We start from the raw sequence: 12,532 nt of genomic DNA, 5'->3' as shown, positions 1-12,532 counted from the left end.
CCACTTCTGTAGAAAAATTTGCCAAGGACAATCATGGTCATGGAAAGACCATGATCGCCCACGTCATACAACAAGGCACGTAATGAATGATATCCTATGGTGTTATTGTCCTCCAAGTGCCCATAGCAGGCCTCCGCCATATCACACAGTTACTGTTTATTGCTACATCAGTGAGGTTTGCAGATACCAAGTGCTTAAAGAAACAGTTTCATCGGCTTTGATTTGAGTGAAGTCAAGGAAGACTGGCTTCTTACCAGTGCAGGCAATGACCGAGGGCTCCCCTTGAAAACCTAGACACTTACATGAACATTTTCTCAGTTTATGAGCTGTTGTAGACCACAAGGACTTCCCAACAGTGACAGTCATGTCTGTGGGAAGATTACATGAATTTTTTTTGTTACATTCAGTAGTACGTGGCATACATGAGATCGTTACAGGAGAAACACCAGCAATAAAAGCACTGGAGTTCACTCAATTCGCAACTGGGTCTGATCAATGTAGCCCTCTGATTTCCTGCTCTTTTCATCCACACTACCTCAAATACGGCTGAATATTTCAAGCAGCTGAGTGTAGCTGAGCCCCTGGAGAAGAAATTATGTCCTGCCCCTCACCACCCTTCCCTCATATTTTTCTGCCTCTTGTTAGCACCCCTCCCTCAGGGGCTTCAGAATTAGTAACGAAAGGGTAGAAATGTCAGGGAGAGAAATAGGAAGATATAGTCCATGAGCCAGGACCAAAAATTTGGGCCACCGGTACCATCTGGGGGGCATAATTCTTGTAGTGGTTTTTGGCAAAGTATACACCCCTAGTGCTAGAAAATATGTGATAGCATTGCAGCGGTGATAGCTTTCTGTGATCCTATGGTGCTTTGCCTATGATAAAATGAATTATGCCAGGCACCTGTGCCCTTACTTTGCTCAGATGATGACCCTTCCAGGGAAGAATCCTTCTGTGTATGAGGCCTTCAAGATAGGCCAATTCTCAGTGCAGCTGCCAAATAACAACCGCTTTGGGCAGATCCCTGTGGACCAGGCTATTGAAACCACAGTGAACAAAGACACACAGATTCCTGGAGGCACATCACGGTTCAGCCTGAATGCTGGAGTTATCGAGCGTTACTACACAACAGCAGAGCACCCCAGTGCATTCCTGGGACAGTTCAGGGAGATGGTGCAAGGCAACAAATCAGAGCTTTGTCATGCGGAGCTACAGCGGCCAAGAATCTAGAAAGATGTGGAAGCAGTTTCAGCAGTGGTTAGCCTCATACATGAATGGGTCAACCCATTTGCAGAGAAGTGGGACCTCATTAGCATCTCTACAGCAAAGGCAGCCCCCAAGAGCATTGCCTCCGACCTGATGAAGTCATATGAGATTAGTGAGCAATGCTAAGCAACCATCAAGGATGAGAGACTAGAGGAAGACCCACCAGCAAAGAAATTCCATGACCCAATGAAAACCAACAAGCTGAAAATATTCAGTGATATGTGTAAGAAGAGAGAAGTGAAATCAAATGGGAGGGCGATCATCTTGAAAGCAGACAGGTCTTTGTTTGGACGCATCATAGTGATGGCACAAGGTCACAGTCTACGTATAGAGGATATCCTTTCTCATCCCCTTGGACCATTGCCCTGGGCCCTGTCCACACCACAAGGATCACTGAGAAAGACAAATAAAGCGACTTTAGCCACAACCTTGCAGAAAAATGTAGCAGTAGAAGAGCAACTCTCAGGAAACTCTGCTCAGTGGTTGATGGAATGAACTTGGTCCAAAGAGTGAAAGGTGATCAAGTTACTTTCAGGGATGTTACCACAACAATTCTGGGTAGGGCTCTGAGGGAAGGGAGTCAGAGTAGCAAAATAGATGTTGTGTTCGACACATACAAGAAGAACTCTATCAAGAATAGTGAAAGGTCTCTACGGGTGAACAGACTGGTCATGAGTTGCAAGATATCACAGGCACACAGGTGGTGAGGCAGTGGAGGAGCTTCCTGACCAAAGTCAGTAACAAAAATAGTCTTATTAGCTTCATAGTCCATGAATGGAGGAAGGCGGAGTACAGAGCAAAGCTATAGGAGAAGATTCCGTAAGCAACTGTGAATGACGAATGTTACAGAATCACATCTCAAGACAGTGAGGAGGTGTCAGCTCTTCAGTGTCAACAAGAAGAATCAGATAGCTGCCTACTTCTCCATGCTGCCCATGCCACAAGAGAGGGATACCAACCTGTAGTGATCTGCTCAGAAGACACAGATGTCTTTATCATGTCTTTAGCATTTTGTGACAAGATTGAGGCCCCATTGTTCCAGAATTGTGGCACTAGAACCCGTACAAGGCTTGTAGACATCAAGAAGGTTGCTGCCACTGTTGGCATAGAGGTTTGTAAGGCTCTTATTGGGTTGCACGCATATACAGGATGTGACACTGTAAGCGCTTTTGCAGGCAAAGGGAAGACAAGTGCCCTAAAACTTATGACCAGCAACAGGGAAACACAGGACACATTCTTAGAGTTGGGTCAGGAATGGGACCTCTCCCCAGAACTGATGGACGAACTGGAGGCATTTACATGTCTCCTGTATGCCCAAAAGCATTGACCACCAAGGTCAATGAGCTCAGGTATCACATTTTCTGTGCCAAAAAAGGTGAAATCGAAAGTCATCAATTCTCACCATGCAAGGACTGCTTAACAAAACATGCACAGCAAGCCAATTACCAGGCTGGTATATGGAGAAGGACCCACAAGTGCCAAGCCCTGTTGGCAGAGGGTGGAGGATGGAGAGAGAAGAGGAAGCTGAACATTTGGTGGTGCATTGGATGGAAGACCAGCCAGCACCCGATACCGTCCTGGATCTACTGGCCCACAACTGTTTAAAACATGTTCACTCCCAAAATGTATGTTTGTTGCATATGGCCTCAGGTGTACTGACATGTGTAGACTGGCAGACTGTGAGAACCAGACATCCACCTCAGAGAGTGTGGAAAGTTCAGATGAAGATGTGGAAGACGTGGAAGACTTGGAAAATTGTTATGATTATTAATAGGTTATGGAAGTATAGAAAACAAAGTATGCAAAGCAGCCTTTGATTAAATATATTCATTTTACAACCAAATGGGGTCTAGGTTATGGTTGTGTGGAACCCCACATTTGAATTATTGTACTGTAATTCTATATGCTGTGACAAAAGCTTAAGATTGTTTTGATTTGATACAATATGGAAAATATCATGACATTGATAAAACTCTAGAATTCTCTCCAAATGAGGTTTTTTACCTTTTGGGGGTTGGGGTAACATTTTCTGCTGTACTGATATTAATATGGAATATATACAAAAAGTGTTTACTTATTTGAATTCCTGAATAAATTCTCAACAAATCCATGTGATTATATGTCCTAGGGTTTTTTATTGACTTTTCCAAAACAAACAACAAACAAATATTTTTCTAAAAATGAAATGATTCACTCTACTGAAATTGGGCACTGTACTGCAAGTGCCCCCAATGACAGTTTTCAATGTAGAATTTTATAACAACATTTGATGAAAAGTGTTGAACTCAGCTATCATTGTGATAAATTTCAATGTTGAGGGATCACTGACGACAAAATACCACTAGGTTGAATAAACCCACAAAATGCTGGTGGGACGCAGCAGGCCAGGCAGCATCTATAGGAGGAGGTACAGTCAATGTTTCTGGTTGAGACCCTTCACCAGTCCTGACGAAGGGTCTCGACCCGAAACGTTGACTGTACTTCTTCCTATAGATGCTGCCTGGTCTGCTGCGTTCCACCAGCATTTTGTGTGTGTTGCTTGAATTTTCAGCATCTGCAGACTTTCTCATGACTAGGTTGAATATGTATGTTGTACTTTATATTGGCCACTTTTCAGAAATGCTTATTTTAGGGTAGTGTTATAAAATGCATGATTGCACACATGAAGCTACCACTGGTGCAATGCTATCACATATTTTCCAACTCTAGAGATGTATACCAAAAATCACTATGAGCATTATTCCCCTCAGATGGTACCGACCAACCCTAGTGGCTCACGGACTAATAGTAATCCGCCTTGAAATGAAATTACATGCAATCATCTGCAGAATAACAAAGTCTATAGTTTGAAGTACATTTATTATCGAAGTATGTAGACTGAATACAATATTCCTTCGCAAAAGGAATGCAGTCTCCTTTTTAGAGAATCTTGAAGATCTGATCCTTAGCCCTGCAAGGTGCCGTATTGGCAAAGAATCCATTACGTGATTTTCTTGTGCATGAATGCATGGGGAGTGTTCCTTTAAGGGCTAATATTCTTTTTATCACTGTTACCCAGCAAAGTATGGCAGCTAAGTTCAGTGGACCCTGGTCCAATTCTCTAGATCCCATTTTAGCAATTGTTAAGGGAGTACATCATCCTGACACCATGTTTATCTAGATATATGTATATCAATTTTTGTAAGGTTAGGGATTATTCTTAATGCACAAGTTTTAGCCCATTAAAAGATTTCTAGATGGAGATCTACACGGAGCATGTCACAGGAAAGCAGCATCTGTCATCAGGTCATGTTTTCTTCTCGCTGCTGCCATCAGGAAGAAGGTAGAGGATCCTTAGTTCTCACACCACCAGTTTCAGGAACAGTTATTATCCCTCAACTATCCTGCCGTTGAGCCAGAGAGAATAACTTCAAACAACAGGAATTCTGCAGATGCTGGAAATTCAAGCAACACACATCAAAGTTGCTGGTGAACGCAGCAGGCCAGGCAGCATCTGAAGGAAAGATAACTTCCCTCAGTTTCACTTGCCCCATCACTGATCTGTTCCCACAACCTAGGGACTTAACTTTAAGGACCCTTCATCTCATGTTTTCAATATTTATTGTACTTATTTATTATTATTATTTCTTTTTTTTCTTATTTTTTCCATTTACACAGTTTGTTGTCTCTTGCACACTGTTTGCCTGCCCTGTTGGTGTGGTCTTTCATTGATTCTCTTATGGCTATTAGATTTATTGAGTATGCTCACAAAAATTGAATCTCAGGAATTTTGAAAAATGTTTCTAGGATCCTTAAAATAGATTGAGCAAATTAATCTATAAAAGTAAGCATTTTCTCAATGAGTTTGAGTGGTCTTGTAACTTTGAACTGCAAGTTCTACTTTACAATCATAAATAGTTGTTGAATACTGCACACTTAGTATGCCTGTCACAGTTAGCATTTATGCATTTACATTTACACATAAAGACCTCTCTAAAATATGCCTTAGCTGATCATGAACTTCAGCTAATGCTTCTTTACAGTATTTGAAGCTGCTTTGTTTTGCAATGAAGGAAGGAGCAATTGTACAAATATTTCCCTTCCAACGTGCACGATGGCAATATCTCCTTTCTCCTACCTATGATTACATTGTCCAGCAAAATTAACTAGCAGGTAACCTTAACCATGCAACGCCTGAGAATTTTTGAGAACCAGGCCTTTGAGCTTACTGGGTCTTTACACTGAAGATACTCATTGGTGGAATATTACTGAATCTTTAATTTGCAGCTTTTAACTAGAGCTGGAGGACTATGTCATAACTGCGGATGTTCAGAAAGAATAATCTGCCCATCTGCCAGTGAGCAATGCTCTTCTTGGCAATTAACAAGAGGGCATAATTGCATATCACAGAGGGGAATTCAAAGTAGACTACTGAGAGATTGAATTGTCTGTAGCTAAACCCTTTACAGAACCTTCTCCAGGATATAGGGTCATTGAAACAGCACAGAAACAGGTTCTTTGGTCCATCTAGTCTATGTCAAGCCATTTGAACTGCCTACTCCATTAACCTGCACTGGGACCATAGCCCTCCATACCCCTACCATCCATCTACCTATCCAAACTTCTCTTAAACGTTGAGATCAAGCTCACATGCACCACTTGTGCTGGCAGTTTGTTCCACACTCTCATGACCGTCTGAGTGAAGAAGTTTCTCCTCATGTTCTCCTTAAACTTTTCACCTTTCATCCTTAACCCATGACCTCTAGTTATAGTCCCACCCAACTGCAGTGGAAAAAGCCTGCTTGCATTTACCCTATCTATACCCCTCATAATGTTGTATACCTCTATCAAATTTCCTCTCAACCTCCTACATTACAAGGAATAAATTCCTAACCTATTCAATCTTTGCTTATAACTCAGGTCCTCTTGTCCTTGGCAACATCCTTATAAATTTTCTCTGTACTCTTTCAACCTTATTTACATCTTTCCTGCAGGTAGGTGACCAAAACTCTATATAAAACCGATATAATAAACTTGTGAGGCCTTGCAACAATAAAGACATCCAATCAACTGCACTCATCTATCTTCACTACCATACTTGATCTTTTAAAATTGTATAGGAAATATACATACAAAAGCAAGACTTTGGTAATAACTTACCCCTGTGGCAATCATATAACATATGTAAATGGGTATGATTTTGTGTAATGTAGCTTGATATTGTGGGTGGACTTAATGTCTCCCAGGCAGATTTCTCACAATATGTGTATAAAATCAATTCATTCAGAATTCTTCCATATCTATCTACAGCTGCTGGATCAGATTACTATCAGAGAGTATTCTGGAGTTATGTGAAAATCGCAGCTATTAATACAACCAAGCACTGGTCTTCGATTCTTTATGTGGATTGTAAATTGCAAGCTAAGAGCACACTTTTGCTCTGTCTGTGAGCACAAGTTGCCCACAGCCTAAAAGATATGATTTCCAAAATAGTGTCCATGAGATGTTCCATATGCATTAGTTGAACGTTAAGAAAATGGGATTGTATTAATTGACTTGCATCATCAGGTAATATGGGCTAAAATATTTGCACCACTGGGATTGAGTTCAAGCTGGCAGACCAGGCTGATCTTGTCACTTAATATATCAAACATTGTCACAAGGTAAAGTTGCAATCAATAGCTGATTTTTGTGGCTCTCTCTCTTCAGAAGCTTTTAGAACATCTATACCATTAGTTTGTCAGAGAAGGGGTGCTTGAACATTCAGATGTGCCTCCCCCTGTAGATATGCAATTCAAAGGAAGCACTATCAACTGAAAATAATGAAGTAAATAATGTCATCGTAACTATGCAATTGTATTGAATTACCCGCTGTTACCTTTGATCTTAAGAGTATAAAAATGTGAAGTACTTTTGAGTTTGTGAGTCTCCTCTGAGATTGTCTCCAGAAGAGTGCCTTTTTCAATAACACTTCTACATCATTATCTTCTGTGTTTCTCCAGTGACCTTGATCACAGTCACAACAGCTGCTATCATTACTATCCTATCATCTGGAATTTCAGCAGATGAATATTTAGTGGCAAATTCAACATCTCCCTTTCAAAACTTGCTTTGGATGCTTAATGTGCTACTATGAAAATGTACCTGAAAGTATCATCCCACTGTTTGGTGCATTGTGACCCAAGAGAGCATTGAAAAATTGCTGAATTCAAGCATTAATACAAGACATCATTGTCAGTGAAGTTTATAGTATTAGTACTTATATCTGAATAATTAAGTGGATCTTTTTGACTGACATAAAGTTTAAATCTTTTCAGGTTAGAATGGCAATTTTAAGTATTTTTCTACACTGGGATTAATATTTACCATTGTGTTTTAAAAGCACTTTTTATAAGATCTGTACTTTTTAACAAACCTACGTATTTTTCACACTGGCAGAAAATGGTATAGCAGCTAAACTAATGGTTTATCACCCTTGTCATTTTTCATTGGCTAAGTAATAGCATATTATCCACGTGATATAATTATTTTAATCATGTAACCTATTGATTAATTCATCACTATCCAAGGAATTTTCTTTATCTTATCCATAAGAGGGATAGATTTTTCAGAAGCAACATCTTTTCTCCCTTTGCTTTCCACCCTCAGCATCATTTCTCAGCTCTTTATTTAGTTTGCTTAGTTTATCTGCACTCTTAAAATAAACTGAAATCTTAGAATTAAGACTGCTCACTACTTTCGACTCCTGAAAGAACCCTGAGGATCAGAAATTAAACGGAGATCCAACACCACTGAAAGGTAAATCTTCGCTGAAGTTATTGCTGGGTAAAACACTGGAAGAATGAGGTTGATTGAAATGAGGAACCTCTTCACTCTTTCTGGTTCACCGTCACTTGGATAAATCCACTTTAAGTTTGTAAATGAAGTACTCAGCATTGTAGGGAACTGAAATCAACAGTAGGATATATATAATGGAAATAGATATAATTTAGTAGTAGATGTGACCTAATAAATGGCACATCAGAGTTCAAAGTAAAATTTATTATCAGAGTACATGTGTGTTGCCACATACAACCCTGAGATTCATTTTCTTGTGGGAATACTCAACAAGTCTATAGAACAGTCTTAAAACAGGATCAATGAAAGATCAACCAGAGTGCAGAAGACAACAAACTGTGTAAATGCAAATATAAATAAATAAATAATGCAATAAATAATAAGAACATGAAATAACAGGATAAAGAGTCATTAAAGTGAGACCATTGGTTGTGGGAACATTTGAAAGGATGGGCGAGTGAGTATAGTTATCCCCTTTGTTCAAGAGCTTGATGGCTGAGGGGTAGTAACTGTTCTTGAACCTGGTGGTGTGAGTCCTGAGGCTCCCATACCTTCTACCTGATGGCAGCAGCGAGAAAAGAACGTGGCCTGGATGGTGAGAATCTCTGTTGATGGATGCTGCTTTCTTATGACAGCGTTTCATGTAGATGAGCTCAATGATTGGGAGGGCTTTACCTGTGATATACTGGGCCGAATCCACTACTCTTTGTAGGACGTAACTTTCGAAGGCATTGGTGTCTCCATACATGTGAAAGATTAATTCATTTGAAAGCTTTTGTTATTCCATCAACAGAAAATACACATAACATTGTGAAAAATAGTTTGAAAGTACTCAGTTTTCATTTAATAACAGATTTCAGCTGATTGGGAAGAGACAGTATCCTTTGAGTACAAATAGAACAGAACAAAATCTACATTGCAACTGCTTTGAAATAATGGAGGTATTTGCATTTAACTTTTATATTATTTACTGGCTCGCTGGACCGTTTCTTGCAGAATGGAGTAGTTTTCGGTTTCTCAGAGTGTGCCTGCTCTGTTGTTACTTGTGATACACAGCAGCTGTACTCATTTACTGGAAAGGGCCTAAACGCGCGAGCGCTGGTTCCTTTCTCACAGCTCGTTCCTTACTCTGCCAGCATGTACCACGTCATCAGTGCTTCTCGCTCCGGAAATTGGCTCTTGCTGCCTTGTCACGAAACTGGGCCACCAGTATCAGGTGACCTGAATCGAAGATAGCTGAGCGAAAAAAAAAAAGAGCAGCTTAGTACAGAGCTACTGAGCTGCTGCACTGCAAAAACGAGCTGCTTCCTTTCTAGTCTGCAAAAACGATCGAGCCTGTTCTCTAACCACATCCTTGACCGCAGGACTGAAGGTCTGCACGCACCTGGAGGCCCCTGTACACAATAAACAAACTTCTCTCTGCAATATCTGTATCTGTTGTACCAAATCTCAATATAAGTTGAACTGTTGAAAAAGAATATAACAACACGGGAGAGTTTATTTGTGTTATATAGATGTTGCTCCATTATATTTAGTAAAGTGATGAATATTTTTCTATACACTTGCTAAATTAGTCTATTTTAAGTACCGATCATGGGAAACTACCACTAGTGCGGTCAGGGACATAAAGAAGAAACGGTTGATTTTTGGCCAATCTATTGTCTATCAAATGTTGCCGAATAAATCTGATGTGTTTAAGAACTTAACTCAGTCAGGAACATGGCCCTTTGCGTGACCCTGTCGTGTATCACTGAGTGGGCGCAGCGCGAAGGAGAAGCACATTGCACCTTGTTAAACTTCAGCCGGTTAGATGAACTGTTAGCAATTCTTATTTTGATGAGCCATAAGCAGTTGGCTGATCTAAACGCACTTGCCTTTCATAAAGTGATCAACAACAAGGGCAGCATAGTGGTTCGCACAACACTTTACAGTGTACGATCTGGGTTCAATTCCCACTGCTGCCTGTAAGGAGTTCGTACGTTCTCCTCATAACCAGGTGGGTTTTCTTCAAGTACTCCAGTTCTCTCCCACTGTCCCAAGACCTCCCAGTTGGTAGGTTAATTGGTCATTGTGAATTGTCCCGTGATTAGGCGAGGATTAAATTCTCGTGTACTGGATATGCTTTACTAAATGCCTTTTCTAAAATGATAACTGGTAACTACAAACTTTTAGTGTACTGGGCATGCACTCCACTGGAGCCATTGGGGTGGAAGCTTATCCTTGTACAGCAGCAATAAACCGCGTAATTAGTAACAGTTGTGCATTGCAAATGGGCTCCATTGAAATGAATGGGTCTCGGTTTTAGCGGTGAGGTGTAATACGCAGCCATTACCACCCTATATCACATGTGACTGAGAACAAAAGTTTATCGTAAAATAGTTATTCAAATTAGCAATATGTGATACATGCCAGGAGTACTCAGATCCCAGGTGTAAATTGAAGAGCTGCTGCATTCAGATAATACATTTATTTGTGGCTAATCTCTTCTTCAGTGATATCCGCTTAATAAATTTGATGCCCTGGGTTTTTCTTTTCCTTCTTTTCAATCTATGTATGTCATATTATAATTATATCCCATCTGGGTAGCCTCCAACCTGACAACCTGATGGCATGGACATCGATTTCTGCTTCTGGTAAAAAAAAACTCTCCCCCTCCACCCCCATTCATTCCCCACTCTCGCCTTTTACCTCTTTCCACATGCCTATTGTTACTTTCCCCTGAGACACCTCCTCTTTCCCTTCCTCTCCAGTCCTTAACTGTTCCCACTCACCTAGCTTCACCCATCACCTTTCAGCTAGCTTCCTTCCCCTCCCCTCACCTTTTCATTATGGGGCCTTCCCCCTTTCTTCAAAGTCCTGAAAAAGTGTCATGGCTCAAAATGTTGACTATTAATTCCTTTCCATAGATGCTGCCTGATTTGCTGAGTTCCTCCAGCATTTTGAGTGCGTTGCTTAATAATTCTTGTCTGATTATTAACATGGACAAGATCAGGAGAAAAAAGAAACAGTTTTACAAGCAAATTGAATGACTTTAAAAGTTCGAAGAAAAATAAACAGAACTTGAAGAACTTTTTGGGAATGGTTTAACAGAATGATAGATCTGCATACCTCAGTGCTCTGTAAGCTGTGAATATGCTGAAGCAGTCACTGTCAATGTCAGAATTGTGAGCTGAAGGGTTTTCTATGTTTCTAAATTCTTTTAATTTTAATGTAACTACTGGGCCAGGAAGATGCAGTGGTTGAAGAACTGATGTAATGGCCACTATAAGCTTGGTAAATAATGTTTGCTAAATTTTGAAAAAGCTGAGAATATGGTAATGCAATATTCCTTAGCTTGCGTAAAATATCCAGAATAACATTGGGGAGGAAAAATGCAGAAGATGGTTTATGAATGCATTTAGTGTTTATCTAGTAATATTGTTGGTCACATATTTCTTGTAGGCCAACTGGCTTATGTAAATCAATATCACAGTCACTATGTATTTTTATTTACTGATTAGTCTACACAGTACATCTTTTGAATGTGGGAGGAAACCAGAGCACTCAGGGAAAACCCATGCATTCCATGGGAAGGATGTAAAGAGACTCCTTACAGAATAGTGCTAGAATTGAACTCGGAAGCCCGGAATGGCTGTGCTATATAGATGTAAATATAAGTAGTCTTTACTGTTGATCCCAAATGAGATATTGTTGTGACCCTGCAAAATATGTCAAAATTTTAAATAAATATGAGAAAACCACATTCATGAAAGATTCTGCTCTGACACACCTTGTACATCAGAGAGGGAAATCTTTTTTTCTTACCAGGTCAGGCCTGTGTGTGCTTCTGTTTGCAGGAAGAGCCTTGCAAGCTGTTCATTTGCACCAAACCACTACACATTGTGGGTTATACCTTCACCATGTGGTTCAATGATAATTAGCAATGGGCAACAAATGCCAAACTTGCCAGAGATGCCCGCATCTGTGAATAGACGTAGGAAAATCTTGCAGCTATTTGAGATGATCTGAGCACCCAGATAACCCGAGTTTAGAACAGGATGCATGAGAAAATTATTTGATGCTAAATACTGTATATAGTTAAGAAACAATTGGCTGTATTTTCAAAGTTGCCATTGTGTTTTAGTGTTGGTAGTAAGCTTGTCTGGGTATTTTCATATATGGTGCCTATAATAAATATTCACCCCCTCCCCGAAAGTTTTCATGTTTTATTGTTTTAGAACATTGAGTCACAGCGGATTTAATTTGGAATTTTTGACTCTGATCAACAGAAAAAGACTCTTTCGTGTCAAAGTGAAACAGATCCCTCCAAAGTGTTCGAAATTAATTACAAATATAAAACACAAAATAATTGATTGCATAAGGGTTCACCCCCTTCAAGTCAGTATTTAGTAGATGCATCTTTGGCAGCAATTACAGCCTTGAGTCTGTGTGGATGGGTCTTTATCAGCTTTGC

Source organism: Mobula hypostoma, chromosome 26 (genome assembly GCF_963921235.1).
Source record: "Mobula hypostoma chromosome 26, sMobHyp1.1, whole genome shotgun sequence".
Classification (NCBI taxonomy): Eukaryota; Metazoa; Chordata; class Chondrichthyes; order Myliobatiformes; family Myliobatidae; genus Mobula; species Mobula hypostoma.
The sequence above is the reverse complement of the archived record's forward strand: the minus strand, read 5'-3'. Positions refer to the sequence as shown.